Raw genomic sequence first — 23,611 nt, 5'->3', positions numbered from 1 at the left:
AATTTGAGCATCTCAGGCTGCTTTGTTTACCTACTCAAGCCTCAGCAATGGCGGGTGCCCCTCCCGCTGCTAGGCTGCTGCCTTGAAGGTCGATCTCAGACTGCTGAGCTAGCAGTAAGCAAGGCTCTGTGGGTGTGGGATCCACCAAGCCAGGTGCAGGATAATCTCCTGGTGTGCCATTTGCTAAGACCATTGGAAAAGCACAGTATTTGGGTGGGGAGTCTCCTATTTTTCCAGGTACTGTCTGTCATGGCTTCCCTTGGCTAGGAAAGGGAAATCCCCCGACCCCTTGTGCTCACCCTGCTTTGGCTCGCCCTCCGTGGGCTGCACCCACTGTCCAACTAGTCCCATTGAGATGAACCATGTACCTCAGTTGGAAATGCAGAAATCACCCATCTCTGCATTGATCACACTGGGAGCTGCAGACCGAAACTGTTCCTATTGGGCCATCTTGGAATGGAATCCCCAAAAGACAACTTTTTAAAAAAAATTTAATTTTAATTTTAATTTTAAGTTCTGGGGTACATGTGCAGGATGTGCAAGTTTGTTACATAGGTAAATATGTGTCATGGTTTTTTGCTGCACCTATCAACCCATAACCTAGGTATTAAACCCAATATGCATAAGCTTTTCTTTCTAATGCTCTCTCTCCCCCTACCCCACTCCTTAACAAGTCCCAGTGTGTGTTATTCCCCTCCCTGGGGTTCACGTGTTCTCACTGTTCAGCTCCCACTTATGAGGGAGAACATGTGGTATTTGATTTTCTGTTCCTGTGTTAGTTTGCTGAGGATAATGGCTTCCAGCTTCACCAATGTCCCAACAAAGGACATGATCTCATTCGTTTTTGTGGCTGCATAGTATTCCATGGTGTGTATGTACCACGTTTTCTTTATTCAGTCTGTCATTGATGGGCATTTGGGCTGATTCCTTGTCTTTGCTATTGTGAATAGTGCTGCAATAAACATACACCTGCATGCATCCTTGTAATAAAATGATTTATATTTCTTTGGGTATATACCCAGTATTGAGAATGCTGGGTCAAATGGTGTTTTTGGTTTTAGATCTTTGAGGAATTGCAACAACATCTTCCACAATGATTGAACAAATTTACATTCCCATCAACTGTGTAAAAGCATTCCTATTTCTCTGCAACCTCACCAGCATCTATTGTTTCTTGACTTTTTAATAATCACCATACTGACTGATGTGAGATGGTATCTCATTGTGGTTTTCATTTGCATTTCTCTAATGATCTGTGATGTTGACCTTTTTTTTTTCATGTTTGTTGGCCACATGAATGTCTTCTTTTGAGAAGTGTCTGTGTAGGTCCTTTGCTCAGTTTTTAGTGGAGTTTGTTTTTTTTCTTATACATTTGTTTAAGTTCCTTGGAGATTCTGGATATTAGCCCTTTGCAGGTGGGTAGCTTGCAAAATCCCACTCTGTAGGTTGCCTGTTTGCTCTGATGATAGTTTCTTTTGCTGTGCAGAAGCTCTTTTGTTTAATTAGGTTCCATTTGTCAATTTTTGCTTTTGTTGCAGTTGATTTTGGCAATTTCAACATGAAATCTTTGCCTGTGCCTATGTCTTGAAAGGTGTTGTCTAGATTTTCTTCTAGGTTTTTTATAGTTTGGGGTTTTTCATTGAAGTCTTTAATCCTTCTTGAGTTAATTTGTGTACAAGATGTAAGGAAGAGGTCCAGTTTCAATTTTCTGCATATGGCTAGCCAGTTTTCCCAGCACCATTTATTAAATAGGGATTCCTTTCCCCATTGCTTGTTTTTGTCAAGTTTGTAAAAAGTCAGATGGTTGTAGTCTTATTTCTGAGTTTTCTATTCTGTTCCATTGGTCTATGTGTCTGTTTTTGTACCAGTACCATGCTGTTTTGGTTATTGTAGCCTTGGAGTATAGTTTGAAGTCCAGTAATGTGATGCCTCCAGCTTTGTTCTCTTTGCTTAGGATTGTCTTGGCTATACAAACTCTTTTTTGGTTCAATATGAATTATAAAATAATTTATTCTAATTCTGTGAAGAATGTAAATGGTAGTTTAATGGGAATAGCATTAAATCTATAAATTACTTTGGGCAGCATGGCCATTTTCATGGTATTGATTATTCCTACCCATGAGCATGGAATGTTTTTCCATTTGTTTGTGTCCTCTCTGCTTTCCTTGAGCAGTGGTTTGTAGTTCTCCTTGAAGAGGTCTTTCACTTTTCTTGTTAGCTGTATTCTTAGGTATTTGATTCTCTTTGTAGCAATTGTGAATGGGAGTTCAATCATGATTTGGCTCTATGTTTGCCTGTTGTTGTTGCATAGGACTTCTTGTGACTTTTGCACACTGATTTTGTATCCTGAGACCTAGCAGTAGTTGCTTATCAGCTTAAGAAGCTTTTGGGTGAGACAGTGGGGGTTCTAGATGTAGGATCATGTCATCTGCAGACAAAGACAGTTTGACTTCCTCTCTTCCTATTTGAATACCATTTATTTCTTTCTCTTGCCTAGAAAGAAATAAATGGCTAGAACTTCCAATAGTGTGTTAATAGGAGTGGTGAGAGGGGACATCCTTGTCTTGTGCTGGTTTTCAAGGGGAATGCTTCCAGCTTTTGCTGATTCAATATGATATTGGCTGTGGGTTGGTAAAAGATAACTTTGTAAAACAATAAATCTGTTTTCGTGGTCCTACAATGCATAAACATGTACTTTATGTATAATGTCACTATGGAATGGGAGAGAATTGTGCTAAAATGAATAACATTTTTATAAGTTTGTATTAATCTGAATAGATTGGTATAATTTACGATATTAATTGCCATCCCCAGAGAATCACTAAAAATAATTAAAAAATAGTAAAAGAAACCAGGGAATTAAAATGGTACACTAGAAAATATTTAATACAAAAAGGAGGCAATAATGGAGAAATAGAGGAACAAAGGACATAAAACATATAAAAAACAAACGGCAAAATGGCAGATATAAATTCTACTTTATTAGTAATTATGTTAAATGTGAATGGATTAAACACTTCAATCAAAAGGCACAATTTGGCAAGATAAATTTTACAAAATCCAACAATGTTTTGTATACAAAAGTCTTAGTGATCAAAACCTTGTTACAAAGAAAAGAGCAGGACCTGATGGTGGATTCACTGGTGAATTTTACAGAATGTTTATAAACTCTTCCAAAATATAGAAGAGGAGGGAATACTTTTCCACTTGTTCTGTGAAGTCAATATTACCCTCATACCAAAATCAAGCAAAGGCATCACAAGAAGAGAAAATTACAGCCAAGCACAGTGGCTCACGCCTGTAATCCCAGCCCTTTGGGAGGCCAAGGCAGGCAGATTACCTGAGGTTGGGAGTTCGAGACCAGCCTGACCAACATGGAGAAACTTCGTATTTACTAAAAATACAAAATTAGCAGGGTATGGTGACACATACCTGTAATCCTAGCTGCTTGGGAGGCTGAGACAGGAGAATCGCTTGAACCTGGGAGGCAGAGGTTGCAGTGAGCTAAGATCGCACCATTGCACACCAGCCTGGGCAACAAGAGCGAAACTCCATCTCAAAAAAAAAAAAAGACAATTACAGATCAATATTATTTATGAACATAGGAGTAAAAATCCTCAGCAAAGTACCAGCAAAAGCACAATCAACTAAATAAAAAGTATAAAAAGTTGACTTCATTATAATTGTCTTTGTCTACTTGGGCTGCTGTCACCAAATACCATAGACTAGATGGTTTATAAATAATAGACGTATATTTCTCACAGTGCTGGAGTCTGGGAAGTCTAAGATCATGACACCAGCAGATTCACTGTCTTTTGAGGGCACGTTTCTTATTTCATAGACAGCTATCTTCTCACTGTGCCCTTGCGTAATGGGAGGGTTGAGAGAGCTCTCTGGGGTCTCTTCTATAAGGTCACTGTTTTCATTCATGAAGGCTCTATCCTCATGACCTAATCACTTCTCAAAGACCCCATCGTTTAATACCATCACATTTGATTAGGGTTTAAACACATGAATTTCGAGAGAACACAAACATTCAGTCTGTAGCAATAATTAAAAGCTTTTGTGCTTAAAAGAACAACATCAAGAAAGTGGAATGGCAACCCACAGAATAGGAAAAGAGATGTGCAAATTATTTATCTATGAGAGACTAGCATCCAGAATATATAACTCTTATAACTCAACAATAAAAAGACAAAAAATTAAAATTTGGGCAAAGGATTTACATATGTATTTACCTAAGAAGATTTACAAATGGCCATTATGCGCACAAGGAGATGCTTTGACATCATTTACTATTAGGGAAATGAAAATGAAAAACAAGACAAGATGCAGCTTCACACACAACAATAGGTTGGCTATTGCAAAAAAGCAGACAATAACAAGTGTTGGTGAGGATGTGACATCACTATAGGTACCAGAGATAGTGGATTGATTGGAATTTCTATTTTTTTGTACTCATTTTTTTGGTACTCTATTCTTTGTACTCATTGTAAAGGGAATTATTCCCTTTTACAATACTTAGGTACTTAGATAATTTAGGTACTTAGATAATTCTGGATGGTGATGGGGACTCCCAGAAGGGAATCTGCACTTCTGATAATAAGGCAGGTGAGAGTATGAGTGATTATTTGAAGATGTTGTCCTATTTGTACTCCAAGGTGGTAAATTAGTTCATAGTGATTGCAGAGAGTAGAGCTGGAAGATTGAGAGAAGGTAGAATATTAACAAATTTTCTGCCTAGAAATCTTCAGTCTACTAAATGGTACATTGGCACATGGTAATAAATGGCATAATAATATGATGTTCATATATTTCAGATTTCTCATCATGATGTTTTATTTAAATCGGTTAAGGCAGTTGTGTAGGATCTGGTGAGGGAGTCATTTCTGGTCCAACTCCTATGTTCCTTGGTTGTCATTCTGTTTCCAGATTGTTCCCAGTCTTTCTCATGTTGCCAGAGAGCCAGATATACCATTTGAGTTCACATGTAGCATGCATAGAAACCACTTTAGCTGGCCAAGGCAAGATGAATCAGATGGCATTAATATTTTGGGAGAGCATTCTTTTCTTTTTTCTACATTTGTCCTTTCTTTTGACAAATTGCAGATATTTTAAAATCAGAGGGCTGTCACACAACAAAGGAGCCTCAGCCTCTTTTCCCTTTCTTCCAGCTGAAAAACATTGGAGCTCTCAGGGCACCTGCTTTTGTGGTGCCAACTGCAATTACAGCAAACTCATCAAGAGCAGAAGGAAATGCCTGACCTTGAGCAAAGACCTATGATTGTGTAGTGAAAAACACAGGGTGCAATTTTATCTTTTCTAAAGGCCAGTGATAAGGTCTTTTGTTCTTTTGTTGTTTCTAGAGGCTTTCTGGGAAGGGAATTCATGGCAAATGCTACTGTGGGAACGATAGGACATTTTAAGGACATAGTGATTTTACATAGACCTCTAAGTGGGTGGTGAAGTTTTTGCACAAATCTTTTAAAGTACTTGTAACTACTTTTTAGTCTATTTATTGATATGGACTTACCCTGGCTCTTTTCCAGGTTTAGAATAGTATCAGAAGGAATGTGGATCTATGGCAAGTTTTCACATAATTAAACATTAGAGAAGCTTGAAACAGATTCATTAAAGTGGATTGATTATCATACTTGATTTTCTAACTAGTGTTCAACCAAGTTTAGTGTTTGTAACCTTTAGGAAAATACTGTGCTGCATGTTTTCCTTTGTGGAAAGCCGCAGTTGCTGAATTATTCGAGGTCATGTACGATGGTACGAAGCTACACCAGGGATATACTCTGTATTAGGAATGGTGCTCTCAGCCTATCATGAAATATGTCAGTTTAAAATAGCTCTACCTAAAAGCTGTTCAAATGACATACACAAAAGGGAAAAGAAAAGTTAAATACCCTGGGGAACTGCGATGCTTAACTCAAAGGAGTGGTAAGGCCTATTTCTCTTACCCTTTCTTCTGTTATTCTGTCAATCTTCACAACCATATTTATTTTAGAATCTTATTCTATAAATTTATGCCTTGCTGCTGCCTTTATTCCCCTTTATGTCATCTGTTAAAAAAGTCAAGCAGTAGATTTTCACTCATAGGAGTAGCCAGCATGTTTATTATGGATATTTTTGTAGTTTGTCCTTCAGATGGCCCCAAATCAATAATTTACACCAGCAAAATCAAGCTTCAAATCATATTCCTGCAAGCTGAAGGATATCTCAAAGGGTTCCTTAGCTTCTGTTGCCCAAGTTGCTTATGTGTGTAGCAGTAAGATATCAGCTATAGTGTTTCTCTTCCTTCTGATCTAGGAAAGGTTGGTTCAAACCTCAATTGTCTTATCCTGTGGCAGTCTCTAAGATCTCTGCAAATTTCCAGAGGATCTTTTGTTTTATAGAAATTCTGGCATGGAAAGTTGTGGTCCCTGTATTCGTGACCCAGTGCACAATCGTTAAGTGCTATCTCAGTTCTTTAGCATGTAGACGTAGTTGTAAATCTTTGTGCTTTTCTTAATTTCCTCAAAAGGTTTCCACCAGGCAACTTATGTGCCTGGTAGATTTAACTGAAGATTTGGGAGTGGCAGTGGCCTTGGGACAGAATTGACATTTATTTTTCAGTAACACAACTTCAAGTTGAATGCTGCACATTAACCAGGTTTTCCTCCTCCTCCTCCTTTTCTTTTCCCTCCTTTCTTCTCCGTCCCATCCCTGCAGGAGCAAAATTAGTCTTGTTTTATCTCAAACACAGCAGTTCAGCCACCCTGAACCCTACAAACATTCATGCTGTTAGATTTCACCTCCCTCTTTAAGTGGGGCATTGCAAATAAAGACATTTTCTTCTTTAAAAGATGTTCTTGTATCCACTCTAAAAAAGATACATTATTTTCCACTTCTGATTTTCAGATATCACCCAAACAATCAGATTTCTGTGGGGGTTATTATAAAGGCAAAGCTCTCAACAGTGACTGTGTAATTTTGGAGAACACCAGGCTCTGGTTGGGAGATTCAAAAAGTCCAAGTATAAAATTAAGCACATCATTATTTCCTAATGTGATGTGCAGTATAATTTCATTTAAGGCCAAGTGCCAATGAATCCATTATGATGCCCTCTTGCTCACTTTTGATGTTTCACAAGAATAGAAAATTATCTGAAAACCAATCCTGTGGTTGATCAATTTATTGGTTTTTCTCTTCTGGGAAATGTATTCTGTCTAAAAAGTGATTTCAGGTATTTGTATTAAGTGGATTATTTGTATTTGTATTAAATAGATTAAAATCTCACTTTCTCCCATGCCAGATAACATTAAGAATATGGGGAAATATAAACTAACTTATTAATTGGCAGTTTGAAATCACACCAGACCTACTCTCTTTGCCTTGAAGATAAACTGGTAATAGATATATACATAGATATAGATAGATACATACTCTATTGCAATACATATTTACATATACAGTAAATGTGTGTATATATATGTATATGTGTGTATAATGCATATGTGTTTTTATACATACATATTATATATACACAATATAATATACATATAGTAAATGTAAGCACATATGGGTGTGTGTGTGTATGTGTGTGTGTGTGTGTGTGTTGTTTTTTAAAAATTAGGTGCTCGGGCAAAGAGATGTCTACTGAGAGAACGCCAGGTGGAAAGGCCCAAGACCTCAGTCCCGGGAGATACTAAAGATGAAACTAGTATTCCTTGTTAACTAGGTTTCCTTACAGACCCAGAACTCCTCTTGCTCTAGAATAGGTCTAGCTATGCCTACAACTTCATGACCATCTCCAAATCCTGTCTAACCTTAATTTGTCTCAAGATTCCCAAGTTACAGTGACTGACGTATTATTAATCCTTAGATTGATATGGTAATCCACTCATACTCCCTCATACCCTAGGACATTTTGGTACTTCTAATGAAAAGTTTATGAAAGGGAATACTATGTAGAGTTGATCTAAGATTTTTTTGGTTGATGATCCCATGAAATAAAATATTTGTTATCAAGCCACAAAAAGACATGGGGGAAACAAATGCATATTTAAGTGAGATAAGTCAATCTATAAAAGTTATTATATACACTGTCTGATTTCAACTAAGTGACATTCAACTCCTTTGGGTGAACACAAAGGAGTATGATTTCTGACTCATATGGTAAGAGTAAGTTTAGTTTTGCAAAAAGCTTCCAACTGTCTTCCACAGTGGCTGTATCATTTTGCATTCTCATCAGGAACAAGTGAGAGTTCCTGTTGCTCCACATCCTCACCAGCATTTGGTATTTCCAGTGTTTTTGATTTTTGTGATTCCAGTAAGTATACATGCTAAATATTTTCACATACATGATTTAATTTAGTTCTTCAATAATCCTGTGTTGTATATTATTATTCCTATTTCTTTTAAAAATAAGAAAACCAAGATTGAGAAAATTTAGGTGACTTTCTCAACTTTTCAGGGCTGCTAAATTGCAGAGCTGGTATTTGAAACATAAGTGTCTTTTTCTACTCTATTGTGTTTTATAGAGATTATCATTTGTTTGTTTGTTTACACACACCAGCACCTGTTTACTCATTTTTGTTACTCCTGGTAGCAGCCCTGATTTTCTTTTGGTGATCCACTGTCCCTGCTTCCCTACTTTTCTTTCCTCTCTCCACCTAGACCATCCTCAGTACATTGGGTTCCAGCAGAAGTGACTTCCCTCCCAGTTCCAAGTGAAGAAACTTGGCCAGGTTTTGTACTGTATTGTCCTGAGAACAATATTTGTTCATGAATGGCTTCGTAATTCATGCTAGATTATTTAGAATAAATTTGGCTCAATTCTGGGTGTGTCGTCTAAACTTCTGGGGAGGTGAGGTTCCTTTCTTCCCACTGGTCTTACATCTGAGATATTGTGAGGTTGGAGTGGTCATAGCCATCTTCTTTCTCACCATGGTTCAGCAGCCAGGAGACAGGGAAAAGCTGAGTACTAATGACCTGACTTGATTTCTGATATTAGCATATCTGATGCTAAATCTACGACTGGGAATTACTTATATAAGCCGGGAAATTTATTTGCTTTTGAAGCTTAAGCTAGTTTGATTAAGATTTTTATGTCATTTGCAACAGAAGTTGTCTATCCCAATATTTTTTCCTAGTTTAAGATAAATGTTATGTGAATGTACCTTTGTTAGAGAGTTGTACTTTATATAGGTATAGCCCTTCACTTTTTCATCATTTTTAGGCTCCTTTTTTTCCTGTTCCTATTATGTGCTTTTAGATTTGGGTATTCTCAAAACTCTTGTTCTTTTAACCATTCTGTGCACTCTTTCTCTAAGCTGACACATCTACTTCCTTGGATTGACTGGTTTCCAAATGGCTATCTTTAAGCCTGTTTTTCTCCTTAATACCAGACCTCCATTTCCACATATATATATCCTTTTTGCACACCAAACGTAATATGTTCAAAACCAAATCATATGTATTTCCCTTCACAATTATTTATTTTACATTCTTTATCTCTATTGTGAAAGTCATTATTTGCTTAGTCAGTCAGTAATCCAGTCTAGAAACTTTTGAGAGTCATTCATGTTATTGCATGTATCAGTAGTATATTTTTAAGAATTGCTCAGTAGTGGCCAGGCGCAGTGGCTCACGCCTGTAATCCCAGCACTTTGGGGGACCGAGGCGGGCGGATCACGAGGTCAGGAGATCGAGACTATCCTGGCTAACACGGTGAAACCCCGTCTCTACTAAAAATACAAAAAATTAGCTGGGCGCCTGTAGTACCAGCTACTCCGGAGGCTGAGGCAGGAGAATGGTGTGAACCCGGGAGGCAGAGTTTGCAGCGAGCCGAGATTGCGCCACTGCACTCCAGCCTGGGTGACAGAGCGAGACTCTGTCTAAAAAAAAAAATAATAATAATAATAATTGCTACAGTTTGTTTAGTCATGTTCATATGTTCATGTTTGAGGGCATTTGGATTGTTTCCAGTTTATGACAATTATGAATAGACTGCTATAAACATTGTATACAATTTATTTTCTTTTCTTTCTCTCTCTCTTTTTTTCTCTCCTTCCTTCGTTTGCTTTCTCATGTGTGTTTTCATTTTTCTTGAGAAAGTACTTAGAAGTGGAATTGATGGGCCATAGAGTATGTTGCTTACAAAACTAAAAGAAACTGCCAGACTTTTCTAAAATGTTTGTTTCATTTTCCACTCTCACTGACAATGTATGAAATTTTGGTGCTCCACATCATCACCAACAGTTAGTGTTGTTATCTTTTTTATTTTAGCCATTCTCGTAGTGTGATTTTTTATTTGTGTTTCCCTGATGATGACTCATATAGAGTACTTTTTCATGTGTTTATTGGCCAGCTTATATCTTTTTTGAGACATTTACAAATCTCTTGCCTATCTAAAAGATTAGATTGTTTATATTTTGATTATATTAAGCTTTTGAAGTTTAAAAAATATTTCTAGATACATACCCTTTGTCAGATATATTTTTCAAATATTTTCTCCTGTGACTTGTCTATTGTTTTTTTAATGGTGTATTTTGAGGCCTGAGTTTTTCATTATAATAAAGTCTAATTTAGCATTTTAAAAAAATCATTATTGCTTTCTGTGTCCTATCTGAGAAACTTTACCTATCAGGCAAATAAGCTTCTATGTAATCTAAAACTTTTATAGTTTTAATGTTTGCATCTAGATTTATGAGCCATTTTGAGTTAACTTTGAGTATAGTGTAAGGTAAGGGTCAAGGTTTATTTTTTCCACGTGGGTATGTAGTGGTACAAACACTATTTATTAAAAGATTTTCCTTCCTTCATCAGATTGATTACGTTCCATTGCCAAAAATCAAACGACAATATACTTGTGAAGCTTTATCTGGGCTCTTGATTCTGTTCTGCTGATCTATTTGTCTACCCTTATACCAGTTACAAATGGTTTGATTACTGTGGCTTTATAATAAGTGTTGAAATTATGTAGTATAAATATAAGTGTTTTTCCTTTTCAAGATTACTTCAGATATCACCTAAAGGTCATTGGCAATTCTATACAAATTTTAGCATTGATATGTCAATTTCTACGAAAAAGATCTACCGCCATTATGATTTGGGATTAATACACGTATAGATTTATTCTGGGGGAACTAACATCTTAACAATATTGACCCTTTCAATCTGTGAGCATGGTATTTAGGTCTGTCTTCTTTACTTTCTCTCAGCAGTTAATATGGTTTAGCTCTGGCCCCTACCTAGATCTCATCTTGAATTGTTTTTTATTTTTTTAATTCTTGTATGTTTTGTAGAGTTGGGGTTTCACTATATTGCCCAGGCTGGTCTTGAACTCCTGAGCTCGATCAACCTGCCTGCCTCAGCCTCTCAAAATGCTACTGTGCCCAGCCCTCATGAATTGTAATTCCCATAAATCCCACATGTCAAAGGTGGGACTTGGTGGGAGGTGATTGGATCATGGGGGCAGTTTCCCTCATGCTGTTCTCATGATGGTGAGTGAATTCTCACGAGATCTGATGGTTTTATAAGTGTTTGACAGTTCCTCCTGCACACACGCTCTGTCTCCCTTGTCACCATGTAAGATGTGCCTGCTTCCCCTTCTGCCACGATTTAAGTTTCCCGAGGCCTCCTCAGCTATGTGGAACTGTGAGTCAATTAAATCTCCTTTCTTTATAAATTACCCAGTCTCAGGTAGTATTCCTTATAGCAGTGTGAAAATGGACTAATATAGCAGTATTTTGTAGTTTCGGTGTAGAGGTCTTTTGTTAAATTTATTCCTAAGTATATTATGTGTTTTGATGGTATTGGAAAATTTTCATTTTCCAATTTTTGATGCATATGTATATATAATATTAAGCTTGTATGCTGTGACATTGATAAATTAATGTATTACTTCTGTGAGTTACATTGTAGATTGTTTAGGACTTACTACATAAACATTCTTGTCATCTGCAAATAGAGAAAATTTTACCTCACTCTTTCTGAACTTTTGTTTCTTTTTCTTGACTTTTTGCACTGAAGACCTCATCTTAAAATACAAATCTCATAGCAACACTTTTTTGCTCAAAAACTTTTGAATGCGCCACCATTGTTCCCAAGATCAAATATAAACTCTTTTTTATATTTGATCTGCTTCCAGACTTTCTCCTGCTTTAACTTCCCCTGAACAATGTGTTTCCTGTGTCACATTTAGCTACTGTTGATACCAAGGTACACTTTTTTTTCCTTTATGTACTCAAATAAGATGCATTTCAAAACTGAAATGTAATTTAATGTATTTCTCTCTGCAACATCTCCCAGATCCTATTATGCTGATAGCGCATCGTATGTCAAAGATTAGAAGAAAAATAGTACTCAGCATTCCTGGGATATGGTGAGCACATTTACATACTTGTGAGTTTTTGCTCAAACCGTTTTATCATATGGAATGTCTTTGCTGTTGAAATTCTGCTCATTCTTCAAGGAACAGTTTAAATTCCACTTTTTTTTCCGAAGCCACTGTTTATTTTGGCAGGTTGAAATTTATTTTCTGTCTTCCTATATTTCTATATAGAATTAATCAAATTTTTACCTTATTATAATACTTATAAATTGTGCTTTGCATATGTTGCATTACATGTCCTAGTCATCTCTATCTTCCCTGGTTCCTGGCATAGCTGATGATTGTTTACTGAATACTGCTGTCAATGATTCTCTCATATTCGAATGTTTTATGGATAGGCAGTCTCAACATGAATAGGAATATATTAGCTTATATAGTCCTGTACTAATAGGAATATATTAACTCATTATGTTAATGAATTGGGTGTGTGAGGCCATTTAATCAAATAATTTGTATTACTAATTATCTCTAGGCCCAGAGGATCCTGTTGCCTGTGACAAACCCTTGGGGATCATCTTTGACTTCTCCTTATTTCTCAACCCCTTATCCAATTAGTCTTTAGATTTAATTCTTAAATGCCTCCCACAAGTATCCATTTCTTTCCATTTAACAGCACCTTATTCAGACCACTATAATATCGCCCTAGATTACTGTAACAGATACTTCCTGCTTTCAGGTTAGTCCCTCTTCAATCCCTTTCTCTATGTTACCAGGTGGATCTTTCTATAATGCAAATTTGACCGTGATGCTCTCATGCCTAAAGCCATTTTAGTGTGCCTGGATCCCAAAGGTTATTTTGACAATTACTTTCCAGCTGTGGAGACTCCATAAAAGACTATTTTCAGATTTCTTCCTTCATTTTGGGGACAGGGTGGAGTGTTTCTCTTCTCTGGTGACAAAGAGATTGCATGATGGAGATAGGCAGCAAGAAGAGAGATGGGGGAAAAGGAGAGAGGGAGAAGGAAAGAGAATGTCACTGATACTGTAATATTGCTTGTGTCTGTTCTGCATAATGTAGTTTCTAGCAAGGCAATTAGCATGCAGATCATCTGCACAGGGTCCCACATGCATTAGCAATTGAACACCAGCTTTCCAAACCCTTTTCTGCTTCTTCACAAATCCGCACACCTTCTGGCTGATCTGACATAGCCTCGGTTCAGAATCCATTAACTGGAGATTTAGGCCATGAGCAAAAATAATTGTGTATGCTTATGATTAATGGGAAAGCTATTTCAAAATTACAAGGCACCATACTGGCTAACTACTATTAATTATTTTTATCATTATTATACTGAGAAACCATTTCATCAGACCAGAAGCCATTGTTCAAATTGGCTTAGGTAGAAAGTGTCTGTGCATCATTTTGAAAAGCAAGTGTTTTGTGATGTTTTTGATTTATGAATATAATCATCATAAACATGGCCAATAGTGTGTGCTTATATTAAATACCCCACTGCAGTAAGTTATTTGAATGTCTTAATTTACTTAATCCTCACAGTAATTGTATAAAGTAGGTACGATTACTATCTCTATTTTATAGAGGAGAACACTGAGGCACAGGGGTTAGGTCATGCACAGGTGGTAATTGATAGGGCCTGGATTAAAACAGGCAGTCTCATGAGTCCACACTTGAGTTCTTACCCTGTACTTACCTATCTTAGGAGAGGAGATTACTTATTAGGACAACTCTTTGTTGTCATAGTCAGGAACACCCTGGCCTATGCTGTGTGTTGAGAACTAGTAGAGCAGATAGGTTGACTGATTCAGGGTTGCTAAAAAAGAACCAGAAAGACAATATATCTGATACCCATACCTATCTAGGATAAATTCAGTAGTTAATATTGTGTCCGGAATTGGTGGGTTCTTGGTCTCACTGACTTCAAGAATGAAGCCACGGACCCTCGCGGTGAGTGTTACAGCTCTTAAGGTGGCGCGTCTGCAGTTTGTTCCTTCTGATGTTCGGATGTGTTCGGAGTTTCTTCCTTCTGGTGGGTTCGTAGTCTTGCTGGCTCAGGAGTGAAGCTGCAGACCTTTGCGGTGAGTGTTACAGCTCTTAAGGCAGCGCGTCTGGAGTTGTTCGTTCCTCCTGGTGGGCTCGTGGTCTCGCTGGGTTCAGGAGTGAAGCTGCAGATCTTCGCGGTGAGTGTTACAGCTCATAAAAGCAGCGTGGACCCAAAGAGTGAGCAGTAGCAAGATTTATTGCAAAGAGCAAAAGAACAAAGTTTCCACAGTGTGAAAGGGGACCCGAGCAGGTTGCCAATGCTGGCTCGGGCAGCCTGCTTTTATTCTCTTATCTAGCCCCACCCACGTCCTGCTGATTGGTAGAGCCAAGTGGCCTGTTTTGACAGGGCGCTGATTGGTGTGTTTACAATCCCTGAGCTAGATACAAAGGTTCTCTACGTCCCCATCAGGTTAGTTAGATACAGAGTTTGGACAGGCAGGTTCTCCAAGGCCCCACCAGAGCAGCTAGATACAGAGTGTCGACTGGTGCACTCACAAACCTTGAGCTAAATACAGGGTGCTGATTGGTGTGTTTACGATCCTTGAGCTAGATACAGAGTGCCGATTGGTGTGTTTACAATCCCTGAACTAGATATAAAGACTCTCCACGGCCTCACCAGACTCAGGAGCCCAGCTGGCTTCACCTAGTGGATCCCGCACCGCGGCTGCAGGTGGAGCTGCCTGCCAGTCCGGTGCCATGCGCTCGCACTCCTCAGCCCTTGGGTGGTTGATGGGACTGGGCGCCGTGGAGCAGGGGGCGGCGCTGGTCGGGGAGGCTTGGGCTGCACAGGAACCCATGGAGGTGGGGGAAGGCTCAGGCATGGCGGGCTGCAGTCCTGAGGCCTGCCCCGCGGGAAGGCAGCTAAGGCCCGGCGAGAAATCCAGCGCAGCGCCGGTGGGCTGGCACTGCTGGGGGACCCAGTACACCCTCTGCAGCTGCTGGCCCGGGTGCTAAGTCCCTCATTGCCCCTGCCGGCAGAGCCGGCTGGCTGCTCCGAGTGCGGGGCCGCCAAGCTCACACCCACCCGGAACCCCAGCTGGCCCGCAAGCGCCACATGCAACCCGGGTTCCCACTCGCACCTCTCCCTCCACACCTCCCTGCAAGCTGAGGGAGTGGGCTCCGGCCTTGGCCAGCCCAGAAAGGGGATACCACAGTGCAGTGGTGGGCTGAAGGGCTCCTCAAGTGCCGCCAAAGTGGTAGCCCAGGCAGAGGAGGCGCCAAGAGCGAGCGAGGGCTGTGAGGACTGCCAGCGCGCTGTCACCTCTCAATATGATCTAAGAAGTTTAGTGAAATCTGGTTGAATCTGGAAGTTTCAAGGGTCTAGTTTGAGGGAGGGAGAGTTAGAACACGGTTGTGGGCAGTTAGATTACCAGCAAATAAAAGCTCTCCAATTTGTAGGCCACAGTGAAGGGGAGCATTCTGGAAGCAGAGTCTGAGAAGAACTTGGCTGTGGCACAGAGCACAGTAGTCGGCTGTACTGGCTTTGGCTTTGGGAATCATACGGAACAGGGACTCAAGCCTGGCTTCACCATTTACACTGTGAATTTGGGCAGTTTTCTTAATCTCTTCAAACTTTAGTTTCCTCATCTGTAAGAAGAGGTTAAACCTCCCTACCTGGAGGGGTTATTGGGTGTATTAAATGAGATGAAGTTTATAAGGCACCCAGCACAGCTCGGAGGCAGAAGTGGGCACTAGGGAAGTCCCTTTTAATGATAATGAACACAGTCTGACAATGAAGATAATAAAATACTGGGTACCTAGTTGAATAGTTTGTGGTTCAAGTCTGGATCCAATCCCAAAGCAGAAACAGCATAAGTACTTTGAATAAGGGGTTTAATAGAAGGCTGGGCAAGCAAACCTGCCACACCTAGCAGATATGGGCTGAGAAGGTTACATCCTGACCTGCCATGGGTATCCTAGGGCCCCAATTTACATCTCCACCACAGGCAAGATGGCAGGCTTTTTGCAGGTACTGACTACTGCTAGAGAAATAGTGCCTATGGTATTGCCAAACACTGATTGGGACATATGCTGGATTATGTTGCTAAATCTACATAATCATCATTTCTTTCTAAGGCTGGGTCTGTTCCCCAGAATTCCTTTTCCTCTATAGGTCAGAGTTAGTGTTTACCTCTGGGAGGAACTTACAGAGATTTGGAAAGCAAAAGTGAAAAGAAGCCATCATTTTTGGGAGCTCTTGACTGCCAGACATGGTTGCTTTGCAGAGCTCTTCCTGAGTCCCTTTTTGGGTTGTGAAGCCAGAGGTAGTGGTTCCTTGGAGTTCCCCACGAGCCCTGCTTTCTTTACCTGCTCTAGCACTTCAGGTTGAAATTATAGTGGCAGTTTCCCTGATCCTCCAGTTGAAGCCTCCAGATCTTCACCCTTGTAGCTTCTTCCACTTTCCTGTAAGTCCTGATTCCTATATCAAACCATCTAATACCATGATATTGTAGTAACTCAGTTTTTCTGATTAAACTGAGAATAACAAAGCCTGTTACTCATTTGCTGCCCATGAGGTGCTTGGCTATCTAGAGGAGGGGTTGGAAAACTTTTTCTTAAATTATGATGTTAAATATTTTAGTTTTTGCAGGATATTGCATCGATGTTACAACTATTCAACTGCTTAGCTCTGCTGTTGTAGTGTGAAAGCAGCCATAGATAATACATAACAAATGAGTGTAGCTGTGGTCCAATGAAACAATTTATGGACCCTGAAATTTGAATTTTATATAATTTTTATATGTCACAAGAGACTGTTCTTTTTTTTCCTTACCATCAGAAAATGTAAAATTTATTCTTAGCTCTCAGGCTGTACAAGAACAAGTGGTGAGCTGGTTTGGGCCATAGTTTGCCAACCCTTCATCTAGAGCAGGGCTAATGAAATCAGCCAGACCTGAACATAAACCTTTGCATGTCTCTTACTATGTGATGTTGGACAATTTATTTAATCTCTGAGCCTCACTTCTAAAATAGAGACATTTACAGAGACAATATAGACAGTATAGGGTAGAGTGTTTGTTTTGTGAGGATTAAATAAGGATACACGTAAAATCTTTTGCTGACTATTAGACACATAGCTCATGGTATATCATTTCTCATTGTTACTGTTGTGCAAGGAGCCACTATTTATTTGGTGCTTGCCATGCACTTACACAATTAAAAGGGAACTGAGGACAGTCTGCAGCCTTTGGGACTTGTACTGGTTTTTGCACAGGAAAGGTAAAATTATATCCAGAGAAAATAACAATGAGAGAACTCTTAAGCCTTTTCAAATTATCTACCACATTTGAATTAAATATGTTAATACAGAATGCTTGTCAGAAATTCAGTCATCAAGTAGATTGTTACTAGCAATTCCTCTGGCACAGCAATGAGAGTTAGGAACAGGGGCATAGGGATTGGAAAGACAAAAGAGGCAGAAGAATGGGAAACTTTAACTTCATTATATGATTGCTTTTACATGGAGGGATTACAGGTGATGGTTAATTTCTTAGTGTGTTTATTTCTCTTCAAATAAAATGTTAAAATTATGCTATGGATGAATATTTAAAGATAATTCTATAATAGATCAAGAAAACATTATATTATAAATTATATAAGCCCAGAGTATGGTGTCAGACTGCAAGATTGGCCCACCTATCCTCAACAATGGCTTGGCCAATTTACGGGACAAGTGCCTCCAGATAATTGACTCTGTGGTCGATTTTCTGTACCTGGATGTAACAAACAGGGACCCTGCTCTTTAGGACAGTCGGTTTTTTGCAGTTTGTTCCCAACATCACATTTGGCCACACTGTGGTAGAAAGCCTTCAAAAGCAGCTAGGTCAAGACTCTTTTCTTTGACATGCACATGAGAGGGTTTAGGCTGTAAACAGTGGGTAAAGCCAATGGCTGGAGCAGGCGCCAATCAGTACACCACCTTTCATCTTGAGGCTACTGAGAACCCAAGGGCTTTGATTAAAGACATTTGGGAGAATCGGATGAATGTTGGCCTTGCCATTAAACTGGGAACTACAGTTGAGTATTTGGCACTGTGCACTAATAAAATAGATATGGCCTTGATAATGACAATGGAACCTGGATTTGGAGAACAGAAATTTATGAAAGACATGATGCCAAAAGTTCACTGGTTGCAGACCCAGCTCCTATCTTTGGATATAGAGGTGATGGTGGAGTAGGCCCTGATACTGTCCATAAGGGTGCAGAGGTAGGAGCTCACATGACTATGTCTGGCAGTGCCATTATGAGGAGCAAAAACTATAGATCTGTGTCAGTCTGTTAAAAATGTCTGCATGGAAGCTGCTCAGAAATGTTCTCTCTTTATTTTTTTATTTTTTTATTTTTTTGAGATAAAGTCTTACTCTGTCATCCAGGCTGGAGTGCAGTGGCATGGTCTCGGCTCACTGCAACCTCCGCCTCCTGGGTTCAAGCAATTCTTCTGCCTCCGCCTCCTGAGTAGCTGGGATTACAGGAGCCTGTCACCACGCCTGGCTAATTTTTTGTATTTTTAATAGAGATGGGGTTTTACCATGTTGGCTAGGCTAGTCTTGAACTCTGACCTCAAGTGATCTGCCCACCTCAGCCTCCCAAAGTGCTGGGATTGCAGGTGGGCGCCTGGCCCAGACATATTCTCTTGATTGATGAAAACACAAGGAGCTCAATGTTTCTGCTCATGAAATCTTTTTACTGGATAACAGGAATATTGACTGGCAAATCATATTGTAATTGAGGCAGTACTGCTTTTCTGAGCAATTATTTATTCCAATGATTAAAATCTATGGTGTAGAATGTTCTGAGATTAGAAATTGGTGTGTGTAACTACATTTTTAATGATGCAATTTGAAGATTAGTGTGGTGAAATACTCAGTTTTTACTGGAATACTTGATTTTTATAAATAGTAATACATGGCTGTATTAAGGTTACAAACAGAAATGTGTCTTAATGACTAATAAGGGCATATTGGCTACTATAAAAACAACTTTTTCTCTGTATTTCTAAAAATAATTTTCTGTTTTTTCTCAGTTGTTTTCCAAAAGCAAAGGAAGTCTTTATGTTTTTCTTATTTCATGTTATTTTTGATTTATTCATATGCTTGATGAAATGAGTAAAGTAGAATTTTAAAATATAAGCTTCGGTGGGATGGCATATCGTATTTTTGCATCTGAACATTTATTTTTCACTTTTCATCTTATAGTTGATTAATAAAAACTGTAAAACAATATATGAAGCCCAGGGATTCTAAAATACAGCATAGATTTTATCAGGGTGTTTTCTTTGTCAAAATAGGTTATTCATTGATTCCTCCCCATCCCAGGTTTTCTTAGTCTCACCCACCATTCTTAAGGATATTAAATAAGGCTGTTGTGTTAGCTCTGAGTAGAAGGGAAAAGTAAAGCCTCTATTTGGAAGCAATATTGGGTTGAATCCCAACTGCCCCTTCTAGCTGTTTGACCTTTATCAAATTACCTAACTTTTTTTGCAGTTCTCTTAACTCATTTAAATACTGAATGTAATTATGAAAACTGAGGGGTTGTGTTGAGAATTAAGAGGTAACACTATATATGCAAAGCTTCCAGTACTATTTCTAGAATTTAGAGGATGTTCAATTGAAAGTGGCTAGCATTATATAAATTTATGTTTTGTGGGTTATAAAGTATTTTGATATATTTTCATTAAATCTATAAATCACACCTGTAAGTGGTGACAGGGCAGATATTTTGTTCCTCATGTAAAAAATGAGGAAACGAAAGCTCAGCAATAGGATGGCACTGTGGAAAGAATTCAGCAAGGCACGGGATTTCTGGTCTGTAGTCTTTTTACAAACAGAGCCCTTGAGAAGTAGGTAAGGCAAAAGAAGCTTCTTTTAGTTAATAATGTCTTATTTCCAGCCTAACTTTACCCTGTACCTCAACCAGATGGCTGAGGAATATTCTGGAACTATGGATCTTGACCCTAAGGGATATGTATTTTATTCCAAGAAAGAACAGGCAGGCTAAAACATGACAGGGTACAGAGTTAATACATAAAGTAAATTTTTATAACTGTGTTCAAAATTATACAGTGACTACCAATATGTGTCAGCTACTTCAGCGTTGTAAATACTATTGCTATGTAATAATTATGGCAAAAAATACCAGGACCAGTATCATTAAACTTCTTGAGGCTACTGTCAGTTTTGAGAAATAAGGTTTGAAAAAGAAGAGTGCCAACATTTGAGCATAGAATAGCATTAAAAAACCCTTTCTTGTTTTTTTTTCTTTACAAGGTAAAAATTTATTTCTTAATGTTTGTTTTTATTTTAGCTTATGAAAGATTTGCACGATGAATAATAAGAGACATTTAATCAAATCAAACAATATGAAGCATGTAGAAACAATTTAATTAAAAGCTTATATAGAAGATGATAATATCAGATGTGATAAAGATATGAGTTTATTTGCCTGGAAAACTTGGATTTGTCCTTTGTTTTCTTTTTTTTTTTTAAATAAATGTACAGTAAAACTACCAAAAAATAAATTATATAAGCACATCTAAAAAGAAGTGTAAAAAATATTCTAAAGTGTTAAAACTAGTTTGGCTACTGTTTATCCTTCAGCTTTCATCTCAAATGTCATACTTCCCATGAGAGAATTTTCTTGATCTTTCTATCTAAAATAGCCACCCTCCTCCATCCCTCAGTTACTGTGTCTTGTTACAACTACTTTTATTCTTCATAACACTTATTACTATCTGACATGATTTATTTACCTGCTTATTGTCCATCTTTCTTCCACTAGAACTTAAGTTCCAGGAAGACAGAGGCCCTCCCTGTTTCCATGTGTTTTAGAACGGCATGCTTTTGACAGATAGGTTACCCCACCTTTACTGGGCAGGAAAGAAAGTAAAGCATCAGTGTTCTAGAAGGTCAGACTGCTACAGCATCTGCTGCTGCGATAGCAGTCTTCTTTGTGCCTGGCTGTATTCATGTTTTTTTCCTTGCTAACTTTTAAGGAAGAGGAAGCATCTGGAAAATTGGCCTGACCACAGAAAATAATAAAGCACTTATACTTAAGGCAGATGGTATTGTCAAGTAACAACATCTGCAGGTGAAAAATCCAGCTGACAACAGGGGTAACTGTCAAAATATTTAAAGATGGTCCATGTCATTTACTGCAAATTACATCTTCATCCCTGCTAAATGTATGATTCAGTCAGCAGATAATGATTGACTTTTCCCTCGGTGCATAGAGAATTCCTGGACTCCTTTCACCCACTGGAAATTAGAATTGGCTTCAGTGCTAGGCTGTTTTTTGTGGGCCCCAAACAGGAGTGTTTCCCTGAAAAGCTTTTTTAAGATTATCACACCTTAGGAAAGAAATGCTTTTAATATATTAAGTTTCAGTGAGTATGTTTAGCAGTAGACTTGCTGGAAGCCTCTAATCTGCTTTTCTTCCAAAGGGCTATATCTTATTATCTTTAAAATCATCTTCAAATGTCCTGTTAATATCCTGGAAATGAGGCAGAATGGTTAGAACCACAAGACATTTCACCCTAGAAGACTTAGCCTTGCTGACTAATGCATTTGTTTGCTCAATTAGAGGAAGGAAAGGAAGGCAGAATAGAAGGCTGCCCAAATTAAACCCTTCATATAGATTAACTCATGAGTATTGGATGACTCCTAATTGCTTTTCAAAAGAAGACTCACGATTTATTACATTTGAGTCCTCACACACTGTTGGGTTGTGGATGCTTCTCTGATACCTATAAGCTGATTAGTGTTTTTGCTCAGGTAAAAATGAGCCTACATTTTATCTGCTGTTTCTTCCGAATAGGAAATATATTCTGATATCTCAAAGCTATTCCTGTCTCATGGGGGAGTTGGTCTCATATAGAGAGGAAAATATGTAGGAAGTTGATTCTTTGAGGCTGACTAGGAGAACTAGTTTAGATGTTTTTTTTTTTTTTTTTTTACCCTATGAACCAGAGCGAGCAAGACCACAAATTCAAAATGGTATTACTGTAGGATCTTTTGAGAAATCCTAATCGTAGAATACTGCAGCCCCCAAAGTTTAGAAAATTCTATTTTCCTCTCAGACTGGTTCCGGTTAAGTAAGAGGCACTTTAAGAACAAAAATCTAGGGGCAGACTTGGTCTAAAGCAGCCTCATTTTTTTTTTCTTTATTATTATACTTTAAGTTCTAGGGTACATGTTCACAACCTGCAGGTTTGTTACATATGTATACATGTGCCATGTTGGTGTGCTGCACCCATTAACTCGTCATTTACATTAGGTATATCTCCTAATGCTATCCCTCCCCACTCCCCTAACCCCACGACAGGCCCTGGTGTGTGATGTTCCCCTTCCTGTGTCCAAGTGTTCTCATTGTTCAATTCCCACCTATGAGTGAGAACATGCGGTGTTTGGTTTTTTGTCCTTGCAATAGTTTGCTCAGAATGATGATTTCCAGCTGCGTCCTTGTCCCTACAAAGGACATGAACTCATCCTTTTTTATGGCTGTATAGTATTCCATGGTGTATATGTGCCACATTTTCTTAATCCAGTCTATCATTGATTGGCATTTGGGTTGGTTCCAAGTCTTTGCTATTGTGAATAGTGCCTCAATAAACATATGTGTGCATGTGTCTTTAGAGCAGCATGATTTATAATCCTTTGGGTATATACCCAGTGATAGGATGGCTGGGTCAAATGGTATTTCTAGTTCTAGATCCTTGAGGAATTGCCACAGTGTCTTCCACAATGGTTGAACTAGTTTACAGTCCCACCAACAGTGTAAAAGTGTTCCTATTTCTCCACATCCTCTCTAGCACCTGTTGTTTCCTGAAAAAGCAGCCTCACTTTATATGGCTTTATTTTATGGGTCTTACTGTCCCCCAAACTTTTATTCTTATATTAGGAAGTATGACAGAAAAGATTGTGGCATTGATATTATATATAAAGAAAGGGATTTCTTTATATATAATATCCTGAAACCAGATGTCTTTTTAAATTTTAATTTTTTAAAATTTTAATTGATAATAATTGTACATGTTTGTGGGATACATGTGATATTTTGATATGTGTATATAATGTGTAATGATCAAGTAAGAGTAACTGGCATATCCATGACCTCAAACATTTATCAATTCTTTATGTTGATAACATTCAAAATTCTTCTAGCCATTTTGAAATATACAATAAATTATTGTTAACTACAGTCACCCTGCTGTGCTATAGAACACTATAAAT

At 38.4% G+C, this 23,611-nt stretch overlaps 1 pseudogene; it reads left to right on the top strand.

Annotated features, from left to right (window-relative positions):
• The first annotated feature begins 17,992 nt into the window (after positions 1 to 17,992).
• Positions 17,993 to 18,697, top strand: LOC129034009 (ribulose-phosphate 3-epimerase-like protein 1; annotated as a pseudogene).
• Positions 18,698 to 23,611: the final 4,914 nt, after the last annotated feature.

Source organism: Pongo pygmaeus, chromosome 2 (genome assembly GCF_028885625.2).
Source record: "Pongo pygmaeus isolate AG05252 chromosome 2, NHGRI_mPonPyg2-v2.0_pri, whole genome shotgun sequence".
NCBI lineage: Eukaryota > Metazoa > Chordata > Mammalia > Primates > Hominidae > Pongo > Pongo pygmaeus.
The sequence above is the reverse complement of the archived record's forward strand: the minus strand, read 5'-3'. Positions and strand labels throughout refer to the sequence as shown.